The following is a 10,558-nucleotide window of genomic DNA, read 5'->3' as shown; positions in this document are numbered from 1 at the left end:
GCTTGAGGAAGATCCTATGGCGACTAACAGTTTAAGTTCATCTGCTAGTATCTTTTGGAGATAAACTCCTAGGCTTGATGGAACAAATTACAGAGTATGGAAGATTCAGATGGAGACTCATCTGAGATGTCTCGATAAGGAAATTTGGGAAATCATAGAGAATGGTGTAACTCCTTTTAATCTGGCATCTGGCAATCCTCCTCCAACAAACTTGGATAAGGAGCTTGAGAATGATTGTAGAGCTAGAGAAGCCCTCTTATGTGCACTTTTTGATTAGCAAATAATGGGATTAACCAACAAATCAACAACAAAGGATATATGAGACAAGTTGGATACTCTTAATGAGGGTGACCCTACTACTAAGATTGCTAAACTTGATAGTTACCAAGTGAGATATGAAAACTTGAAGATGGAAGAATATGAAAGGATTATTGCATTCATGGAAAGGGTAAATGAAATTGTTTTGGGAATTTAATGTTGTGGTGGATCTCTGAGTGAAGATGAAATAGTTTCTAAAGTTCTAAGAGCTTTTTCACTAGCTTATAAGACGAAGGCTACTACAATTAATGAATTCAAAATACTAGCTAATACTTCTATCAATAGAGATAACTAAGTTGGGAAATTATCTGCTTTTGAGCTTGAAGAATTTGGACCTTTTGGAGATGTGAAGTCTGAACCTGTTTTTCATGCATCTACATCATCAACTAGAAAGCAATATTGGAAAGCTTTGTATGCAAGGGAATTTGATGATATGAAAAGAGAAGATGAAGAATTTGAGCAACTTGAAGCCCTATTTTCTAGAAGAATACCTAAAGGACCAGTAGGAAGTAAGTATGAAGGAAAATCACCTTTTAAATGTTTTGCATGTAATAAGATAGGTCATTTTGCATCTTGATGTCCTTAAAGGAATTCAAGATTTGAAGAGAGAGCTAGAAGACATTTTAAGCCTAACCCTAGTTATCAGAACAAGTATAAGTACAAGAAAAATAGAGATAAATCATGCTACATTGTGGATAAGGAAGGTGTGGATGATGAACCGGCACAAGACTCTGGTAGTGGTTTCGGCAATGGAAAGGAATGGGTGTTCCTGGCTATCAAGGAAGATGTTCCAGCACTGGAAGAGAATGTACTTGAAGAGAAGGCACTTGCTGCTAAAATTGAAGATAAGGATGAATGGGTAATTGACAGTGGATGTTCACATCATATGAGTGGAGATAAAAGGAAGCTTCTATCTTTACAAGAATTTGATGGCGATCTGGTTAGATTTGGAGATGACAAAGCATGTATGATCAAAAGAAAAAGAACTATATCATTAGATGGTAAGCACAATACTGATAATGTTTATTATGTTGAAGGTTTAAGGCATAATTTTTTGAGTGTAGGACAATTGGTGGATAAGGGATTTCAATTACAAGTCAAGAATGGAAAACGCAAAATCATTAATAGATCTGGATTGGAGATTGCAACCGGTACTCAGACAAAAGGTAATATATTTCATTTGAATTTTGGTGAGAAAACATGTTTAATTGGACAAATTGATGAGAGTTGCCTATGGCATAAAAGGCTATGTCATCTGAATTTTGATTGCATGGTAAAGATCAATTCAACTAAGGCAATTAGAGATATACCTAAGATTGTGAAGCCCTATAATCTGGCATGTAAAAAATGTCAAATGGAAAAATAGGTCAGAACCTCTTTTAAGAGTATACAAGACAAATATAATGATGTTCTTGATCTTATTCATACTGATTTGTGTGGCCCTGCTCAAATTAAAAGTTTTCAAGGTGATAGATATTTTATGCTAATTATTGATGATTATTCTAGAATGGTGTAGTTTACTTTTCTAAGGGAGGAATCTGAGGCTTTTGAAAAGTTTAAAATCTTTAAGGCTAAAGTTGAAATTGAGACAGGATTGAAGATTAAATGTTTAAGGTTAGATCATGGTGGAGAATTCACATCCGGTGAGTTTAATAAGTTTTTGTGAGAAGCATGGCATAAGGAGACAATTTTTTGCTCCTTGGACACCTCAGCAGAATGGAGTTGTGGAAAGGAAGAACATAACTATCTTGGATACTACTAGAACCATGATGATGGAAGCTAATCTACCTCATATCTACTGGAGAGAAGCAGTGAGCACGATAGTCTATGTTAGAGTAATCGGGTCTTTACTTGATTAATTAAATGACATTTTTTTAATTAATTAAGTTCCCCTTTATCTCTTTTACACTTAAGCTAACATTAGGTGCATAATAATTAATTATTATGTGCAAGCCTAGGGTTTTACCTTTTAGAGTTTTTTGACCTATTAGAGGTTGAATTATTTTTCTTTATATCATTATTCTATTACACATTTTTTGTGAATACAAAACTCTCATATTGTTTTGCATTTCCTATGTTTATGTTTTTTCTATGTTGCTTCCTTGCTTCTCCTTGTAATAGGTTTATTCAGCTCACAAAGATCATTTGGGCTCCTGTGGTGTTGTATTTATCAACTCTCACATGGTATCAAAGCTTCACATCTACAGCTACATGTTCTTGTTTTGAGTTTTTTTTTTGCATTGGAAGCAAATCTGGGGTTTTAGAAGTTTTTTTGTACATCTAGGGATATGCCTTTTTTATGAGCACTTTGGGCCTAAATGGACCTCAACATCATTCTCAGAAGGCCCAAAAACCCCTATGGTCATATAAAGCTTGATCACTTTTGATAACTGAGCCTCTAGGGGGTATTTTTTTTGTTCTGTACCAGGGTGTACGACCTTGGCACATAGTTCAAGAATTTTTTTTTTCAAAAAATCAATTTTTTGCCTTTTTACGGCATGCAAGCCAAATTTTTTTTTTTTAAACATCATTCAAAAAAAATTTGCAAAATTTAAAAAAAAAATTGTTTTGGGGTTACAACCCACGGTACGCAGGGTATCGTGGGGCCCCTGGCCCTACAGCAAGCCCATACCACGCGTCATCATCCCTGACATCTCAGGCCTCGCCAGCCTTCACCCACCCACCGGAACACCTAGACTGTCGCCACCTCCGCCCGACCCTGCCACCGAATAGCCTCAATGTGCCTTTGTAGGGGGGTTGGTTTTTTCTTCCTATCTTGAGCATACGGAGCCATTTTTTAAAAAACGAATAGGCATCGGAAATCTAATTCCAAGCCAGACCTCATGGTATTGGATTTTTTTTTTCAATTTTGTTGTTTGACTGTACTTTTTCCCAGTCAAAGTGGGGTCACTCTTCTGTACTTCCAGGGCCGTAGAATGTGCAAACAGACTTTGTTTTTCGAAAATGAATAGGTGTTGGAAAGCTCTCAGCATTCTCTACTCAGATATGTGATCTTGTTTATCAGATATCTCGTCAGGTACATGAAATTTTAGTTTGAATTTTTTTTGCTTATGCACTGCTTCATTCTCACCAGCCAGTATGTACTAGGGTTTGAGTTTATCTCTTGTGGGGAGGTGTTTTTTTCTCACTTTTTGTCATTTATATCAGAAATCTAGAACACCAAAACTCTCAAAATAAACAAACCCCTCTGCATCTTCTCTCTACTCTGAAAGATCACATAATAATAAAAAAACACAAGCAGGTATAGGTGTAGAGTTTCATGGCAGACTCTTCAGTTGAGTTGTTGACATCACACAATTATCACACCTGGAAGCCTCGTATCACGAGGCTTCTCAGGGAACGAGGGTTGTGGTCTTGTTTGGATGAGGTTCAACCTCTGTTGCAACATCCTTTTGAGATTCTTCAGCACAGAAACAAGATGGATGTGGCCATGGGTTTTCTCTCATTACATGTTTCCGACAGTCTTCTTTTTCACCTTGATGCTTTGCTCACTCCTTGAGATATGTGATTGAGGTTTGAGACTCTCTTCAAGAGAGTTAATGAGATCCAGACATTACAGATTGAGGCAGAGTTGGTTTCCTTATTACCTGATTCCTTTCCCACCATTGAGTATTTTTTGAACAAATTCAATACTACCAGATCTATTCTCCAGGGGTGTGGAAAGACCAAGATAGACCCAGAGTTCATTCACTTGATCCTTTTGAAGCTTTGGGGTCCTTTTCAGTTTTTTGCATTTGCTTTCTACTCCACCATGGATGGCTTGGGTGCTCATTTTACCATGCCTACCTTTGATGTATTTTGTGAGATTTTGTCTCATGAGTAGTCTCACATTTCTTAGCTGGATATGCTTTCAAGGTCCAAGAACAAAGCATTGGTTGCTCAATCATCTAAGGAGAAGTAAAAGCAGAAATCGAATCCAAAGAAGAATTATGCAGGCAGTGAGCATTCCTCCAAGCCACCTCCTAAGTCTGATTCTAAACCACCATTTAATCTGAAACAAGGGAAATCTTCGCAATCTGGTGAGTCTTCCTCCAAGACTAAGAAGAAATCAAGAGATACTTGCAGTTTTTGTGGCAAGGAAGGACATCCAGTTTCCAGGTGTTGGAAACGATTAGAGGCTTTAGGGGAAGCCATGCAATAACATCACATCTCCTCACCTTAGGCATCTTCTCCTTCCATAGGGAAAGGTCATGCTCTCATTGCTCGAGCTTCGACCTATGGATCCACTTGGATTTTAGATTCTGGTGCTTCTCACCATATGACTCACACTCAGCAGTTGGTTACTTCTCTTGCCTCTTGTGGTACTTCACATATTGCAGTGGGTGACTCTATTCAGCTTTTAGTCTTGGGTTCAGGTTTTGTCTCTTTGGATGGGGGTACTCTGCAGGATGTTCTGGTTGTACCTGACATCTCTAGAAACCTCCTGTCCATTTATCAGATTTGTCATTCTGGCTTTGGTAAGACAGTTGAGTTCTCACCACATGATGTGGTTATTTGGGACCTCCATGATTGTGATTTGGTTGTGGCTACTGGGAGTGTTGATACTATATCTCATCTTTACATATTTGATGGATTTGAGCCCTCTGCAGGTATAGTTTCATCTCCTATAGCACATGCACATTCAGTGAGTAAGCTTTGGCATGAGCGCTTGGGCCATGTCAATTATAGATATCTCAGCGGATGAGTATGCAGGCACTTGTTCTTGGGCTCCCACAGATTTCCTGCACTGATGGTGTTTGTCATGGTTGTGTGCTTGGCAAGCATCAATGATCCCTTTCCAAAGGGAAGAGCCCCTCGTGCTTTGGCACCATTGGAGTTGATTCACAATGACCTCATGTCATTCCCTACTCCTTTTTCTAGGGCCAAGTATGTACTCACATTTATTGATGACTTCTCCAGAATCACATGGGTGTACTTTCTTAAGTACAAGTGTGATGTCTTTGATTCATTTCAAATCTTCAAGACATTTGTAGAGAAGAAGTCTAGTTGTCCTATTCAATGGATACATATAGATAATGGGGGGGGGGGGTATATGAATCAGGCTTTCAGAGATTTTTGCACTGAGCATCATTTTACTATTCCCTACACCCCTCAGCAGAATGGTGTCGCTGAGAGAAAGAATAGGACTTTATGGGAGATGGCGAATTGTATGATTCAGTCCAGGTCCATGGATTCATCTTTTTGGGTTGAGGCAATCAATTGTGCCAACTACATTCAGAATTGGATGCCTCACAAGGAGGTTCGACATATGACTCCTGAGGAGGCTTGGTTCATGACAAGCCTGATGTTTCTTTTTTTCGAGTATTTGGAAGTGAGGCATGGGAATTTATTCCTAATGCTCAGAGGAGAGCAATGGAGCGGAAGATCTGACCCCTCATTTTTGTTGGCTATTGTGAGGATGTTAAGACGTACAGGTTGTTTGATCCTGATTCTAGAGAGGTCTTGTTTCGATAGGATGTTCAGTTTGATGAGCGCTTTCCCACAGTGGATACCCTGTCTCCAGTGTCTACCCCTCTACCTACTCCTCCCAGTGCATCTCTTCAGGATCATTTTGAGGATGATTATGATGATGTTGGTGATGATCCACCATCTCCACCTCCACCTGCTCCACTTGAGATGCCCAAGTGGGCTTGCTTTACTATTGAGGCGACAAGATCTATGGTCAGTGATCCTTCAGATAATCGTCACACCCGTTCTCATACTATGGGTTCTAGTCTTTTGAGTCATGCCATTTCTGATGATCCTCAGAAGTTTTCAGAGGCAACAGGACACCCTGAGTGGGATTGTGCTATGGAGGAGGAGTATTCTTCTTTGATGAGGAATAATACTTGGGATCTTTGTCCTCTTCCTAAGGACAGAAAGATGGTTCGGTGTTGATGGTTGTATCGCACAAAGTATGTTGTTGATGGTTCGATTGATAAGTACAAAGCACATCCTTTTGCAAAGGGTTTCTCACAGGTTGAGGGTATTGATTATTCTGAGACATTTTCCCATGTCGCCAAGATGAACTCTATTCGCTTTGTACTATCCTTTGCAGCTTCTAGGGGATGGCCCATTTTTCAGATGGATGTGAAGAGTGCTTTCTTGCATGGAGACTTACATGAGGAAATCTACATGGGACAGCCTCAAGGATTTGTGCAAGATAGTTCTTTTGTTTCCAGACTTCAACATTCATTGTATGGTCTCAAACAGGCCCCTCGGGCTTGGTATGAGAAGATGGACTCTTTCTTGCTCTCCACTGGTTTCACATGTTCTCATTTTGATCACACAGTTTACATTCAGCATGTTGAGGGTGAGATATTGATTCTTGTGCTATATGTTTATGATCTCCTCATCACAGGTGGCTCATCCTCTATGATTCGGCATGTTCAACGAGATTTGATGGACCAATTTGAAATGATAGATCTTGGTCTTCTGCACTATTTTCTTGGTCTTCGAGTGATTCAGTCTTTTGATGGGATCTCCATTTACCAACAGAAGTATGCTCTTGACATGCTTCAATGCTTTGGCATGCTTGTGTGTAGGTCTACCCCCACTCCTTTTCAGTCAGAGGTTGTTTTGATTACTACTTGCCCCACTCCTTCAGTAGATTCTACACTTTACTAGCAGTTGGTTGGCAGTTTGTTGTACCTGACACACACTCGTCCTGACCTTTCCTTTGTGGTTGGCCTTGTCTCTCGATTATCCCATGATCCTCATGAGAGTCATTGGCAAGCTGCCAAACATATTTTGCGATACATTTAGGGCTCTATTTCTCATGGCATTCACTACACATCAGGGGACCCTCACATTGTTGGCTACACCGACTCAGATTGGGCTGGTGATGTCAATGATCGAAAGTCTACTTATGGCTTTGTTTTCTATCTTGGCTCTGGTCGTATCACATGGTATTTCAAGAAGAAGACTGCTTATGCATTATCATCTACATAGGCTGAGTACCGAGTTGTTATTCTCACAAGTCTAGAGATCTTATGGCTTTGACAGTTGATGATTGAGTTTGGTTTTCCTCTTGATAGTCCCACTATTCTTTGGTGTGACAATCAAAGTTCTATTCACATTTCTCGCAGCTCGATGGAGCATCAGTGGATGAATCACATTGAGCTTCACATGCATTTCATCTGCTAGTTGATTCGGGATGGTTCTCTCATTTTGGATTACATTCCCACTGTCGAGTAGGTTGCAGACATCTTCATGAAACCTTTTGCATCATCGTGCTATCTTCAGTTGCGCTCTATGCTTGGGGTGAAGGAAGTTGTCCTTGGGGAGTCTTTATGAGGTCTTCCTTCCTTCATATTTCTTTCAACGTGTTCTTTTATCTTTTTTTGGAGAGGAGTTTTTTCCCACTGGGTTTTCTCTTTTTTCTTTGTTTCATAGATATTTCCTTGTATTTGGGTACCTGATCAGGCCTTGCTCTCAGGACTCATCTTTTCTTCTTTCATTAGTTGCTCTAGGTTTTAGCTTCTCCCTAAGTCTAGCTTAAGGGGGGGTGTTAGAGTAATCGGGCCTTTACTTGATTAATTAAACGACATTTGTTTAATTAATTAAGTTCCCTTTTATCTCTTTTACACTTAAGCTAAAATTAGGTACATAATAATTAATTCTTTTATTAATTATTATGTGCAAGCCTAAGGTTTTCCCTTTTAGGTTTTTTTGACCTATTAGAGGTTGAATTCTTTTCTTTTGTATCATTATTCTATTACACATTTTTGTGAATACAAAGCTCTCATATTCTTGAGCATTTCCTGTGTTTATGTTTTTTCTCTGTTGCTTCCTTGCTTCTCCTTGTAACAGGTTTATTCAGCTTGCCGAGATCATTTGGGCTCCTGTGGTGTTGTATTTATCAACTCTCATAGTCTATACATTCAAAAGAGTTCATATCAAAGGAGAAACCGGTAAGACACCTTATGAATTATGGTTTGGCAATACACCTATAGTTAATTATTTCAGAATCTTTGCTGGCAAATGCTATATCAAGAGAGATGATATCATTGGAAAGTTTGATCCTAAATTTGATGAAGGAATATTTCTTGGTTATTCTAATGAAAGCAAAGCATATATATGTTATTGATAGTCCTAAATATGAATGCACAAAAATTTTCATGCTTGAGTCAAAATATTGGTCATTCTAGATTATTTTGTCCTCTGTCAAAGTTCAAGGTCTAGGGTTTAGGGTTGGTGAATTTTTTATTAAGTTTTATGAAAGGAAAACCCTAAGCCTGTTATATTTCATCATTACCTTTTTTGACTTAAGCCAAGGGTCAGTTACTGTTGGCGGGGCCATTGTATTTCCTAAGCATAAAGTTGTGTTTGGTTGGTCCCTTTTAATATTTATGCATGCGCCCATTACTTTTTCCTAAGTCTAAAGTTCTAATTTTTCGATCGGCGGCTAAAGGCAAGGTAGATCTTACACTTCACGCAGCCTTGAGGACAAAAGTGCAAGAAAGATAAGGACCAGGGCATCATGAGATGATGCCACATGTCCTCGACGGAGAAAGGTGGGTCGATGTTTTGACTATTCAAAATCCTCATATTACCGGTTCTCAAGAGGTAATGATTAGATTGCTAGCAGTCCAATCAATTTGCAAGTGTTACAAATGGATGGTGATGTTATAATCTAGGTGAAAAGTTGTTTGATTTTTAATTTGAAAAGGTTGGCAGACATTGTGGTCACACGGTAAAGTGTGAATAGATCCAACAACTCTCATAACCCTGGGAAGGAAGATGCAAGAATTTTATGGACCGCGACACCATGGGATGATGCCATGTGTCCAAGGCAGGCCAAGAAGACTGACAGTAGGGTCACTGACAATATTGGGTTAGAAGGTGAGTTGTCACTGCTACGCCACATGTTTGATGGGTCTACAAGTCACGGTGGAAGGTCAATGTCAGATAGACCATTAGTGATTGTTTGATTTTCCAAGCTGGGTAAGATCTATGGAAGAGTTTCAAACTGATTTTTAAAAAAAGGTAATCAAAGGTATTATTTGTTATTCGTGCAGGAAGGTTAGAACAAATAGAATGCAGGCTTGTCGACAAAGAACAAGATAGGGACAAGTTGGGATTTTTGAATGCTGACTCATCCCTGAGTGACCTTTTGGAAGGTTTCTATTGAGTCAGGGTTGATTAGACAAGAAAAGGTGATTGTTTCAAAGGCGTAAGGGGATTGAGATAACTTGTGAGTTGGAAATGAAGGATCACGGGTTCCCCAATGAAATCAGAGATTGCCCATTGGCAAGGATTCTGAAGTAGGAATTGTACACTCAAGGAGGAGTAAAATCAAAACAAAATCGTTTGCACAAGATGGACCTTAATAGGATGTAGTGGATTTTATAGGCATGATTTCTAGAATCTATAATTGGAAGGTTGAGTTTAAAGCACCAAAATGATGATGTTTCACGTGAATAAGAATCACCAGATGAAGTGTTTTGATTATAAATACAATGTGGTGGTTCAAGTTAATTTGTAGAAGAGAAAAGAAGCCTTTTCATTTTCTAAGAGCAGTTCTTTCTTCTGCAAGGAAGGATATGTTTGAGCAAGATCGTGTATGGAGTTATTGTATGCTCTGTGATACTGGATGGATCTTTTTCTACTATGTGAGTATGTTTATTGTCAGAGGGGTTGTGAAAGTGAGAAGGATTTCTAGAGGGGGCATGAAAGCCTTTCCTTATGAAGAAAGGCCATGCATGCCACAACCTCTGCTTCTACTCTGCCACTGGATGGCAGGGAGCTCTAAGAAGGAGCCCATAGAGGAATGAAAGAAGGATTTATTTGGGTGGGGAGTGGTAGCCAATCATGTTTGTGACTACATGTAATTTGCAACCCCTCCCCAACATATTATGTTTCTCCTTGACCTCCTCCTTCCACTTTTTTCTGATCCTGGGCATGAAGGCTTGAGATCCTCTTCTATTTTAGAGGTGACTTTTCTTCTTGTCGAGACCCAGTATCCTTCTGAGAAGGGAAATGCTCTGTTGGACAAAACATAACATCTCACACTCCATCTAAAGGCATCGGGGTGATAATGGAACGGCTAAAACGGTTTTGCTTCTACCAATTTTTCAATTGAAAATATTGATTCACAGGTGCCAGCGCATGGATATAGAATATATTTGTAACATAATCATGTATGGCCTTTTAGGCCTAATTGTTGGGGATAAATATGTTGTTGACATGTATCTTTTGGCTTGAACCTTGTTGCTCCATTTTCTTCTATAAAACGATA

The sequence above is a fragment of the Cryptomeria japonica genome, chromosome 3, assembly GCF_030272615.1.
Source record: "Cryptomeria japonica chromosome 3, Sugi_1.0, whole genome shotgun sequence".
NCBI classification, from domain to species: domain Eukaryota; kingdom Viridiplantae; phylum Streptophyta; class Pinopsida; order Cupressales; family Cupressaceae; genus Cryptomeria; species Cryptomeria japonica.
The sequence above is the reverse complement of the archived record's forward strand: the minus strand, read 5'-3'. Positions refer to the sequence as shown.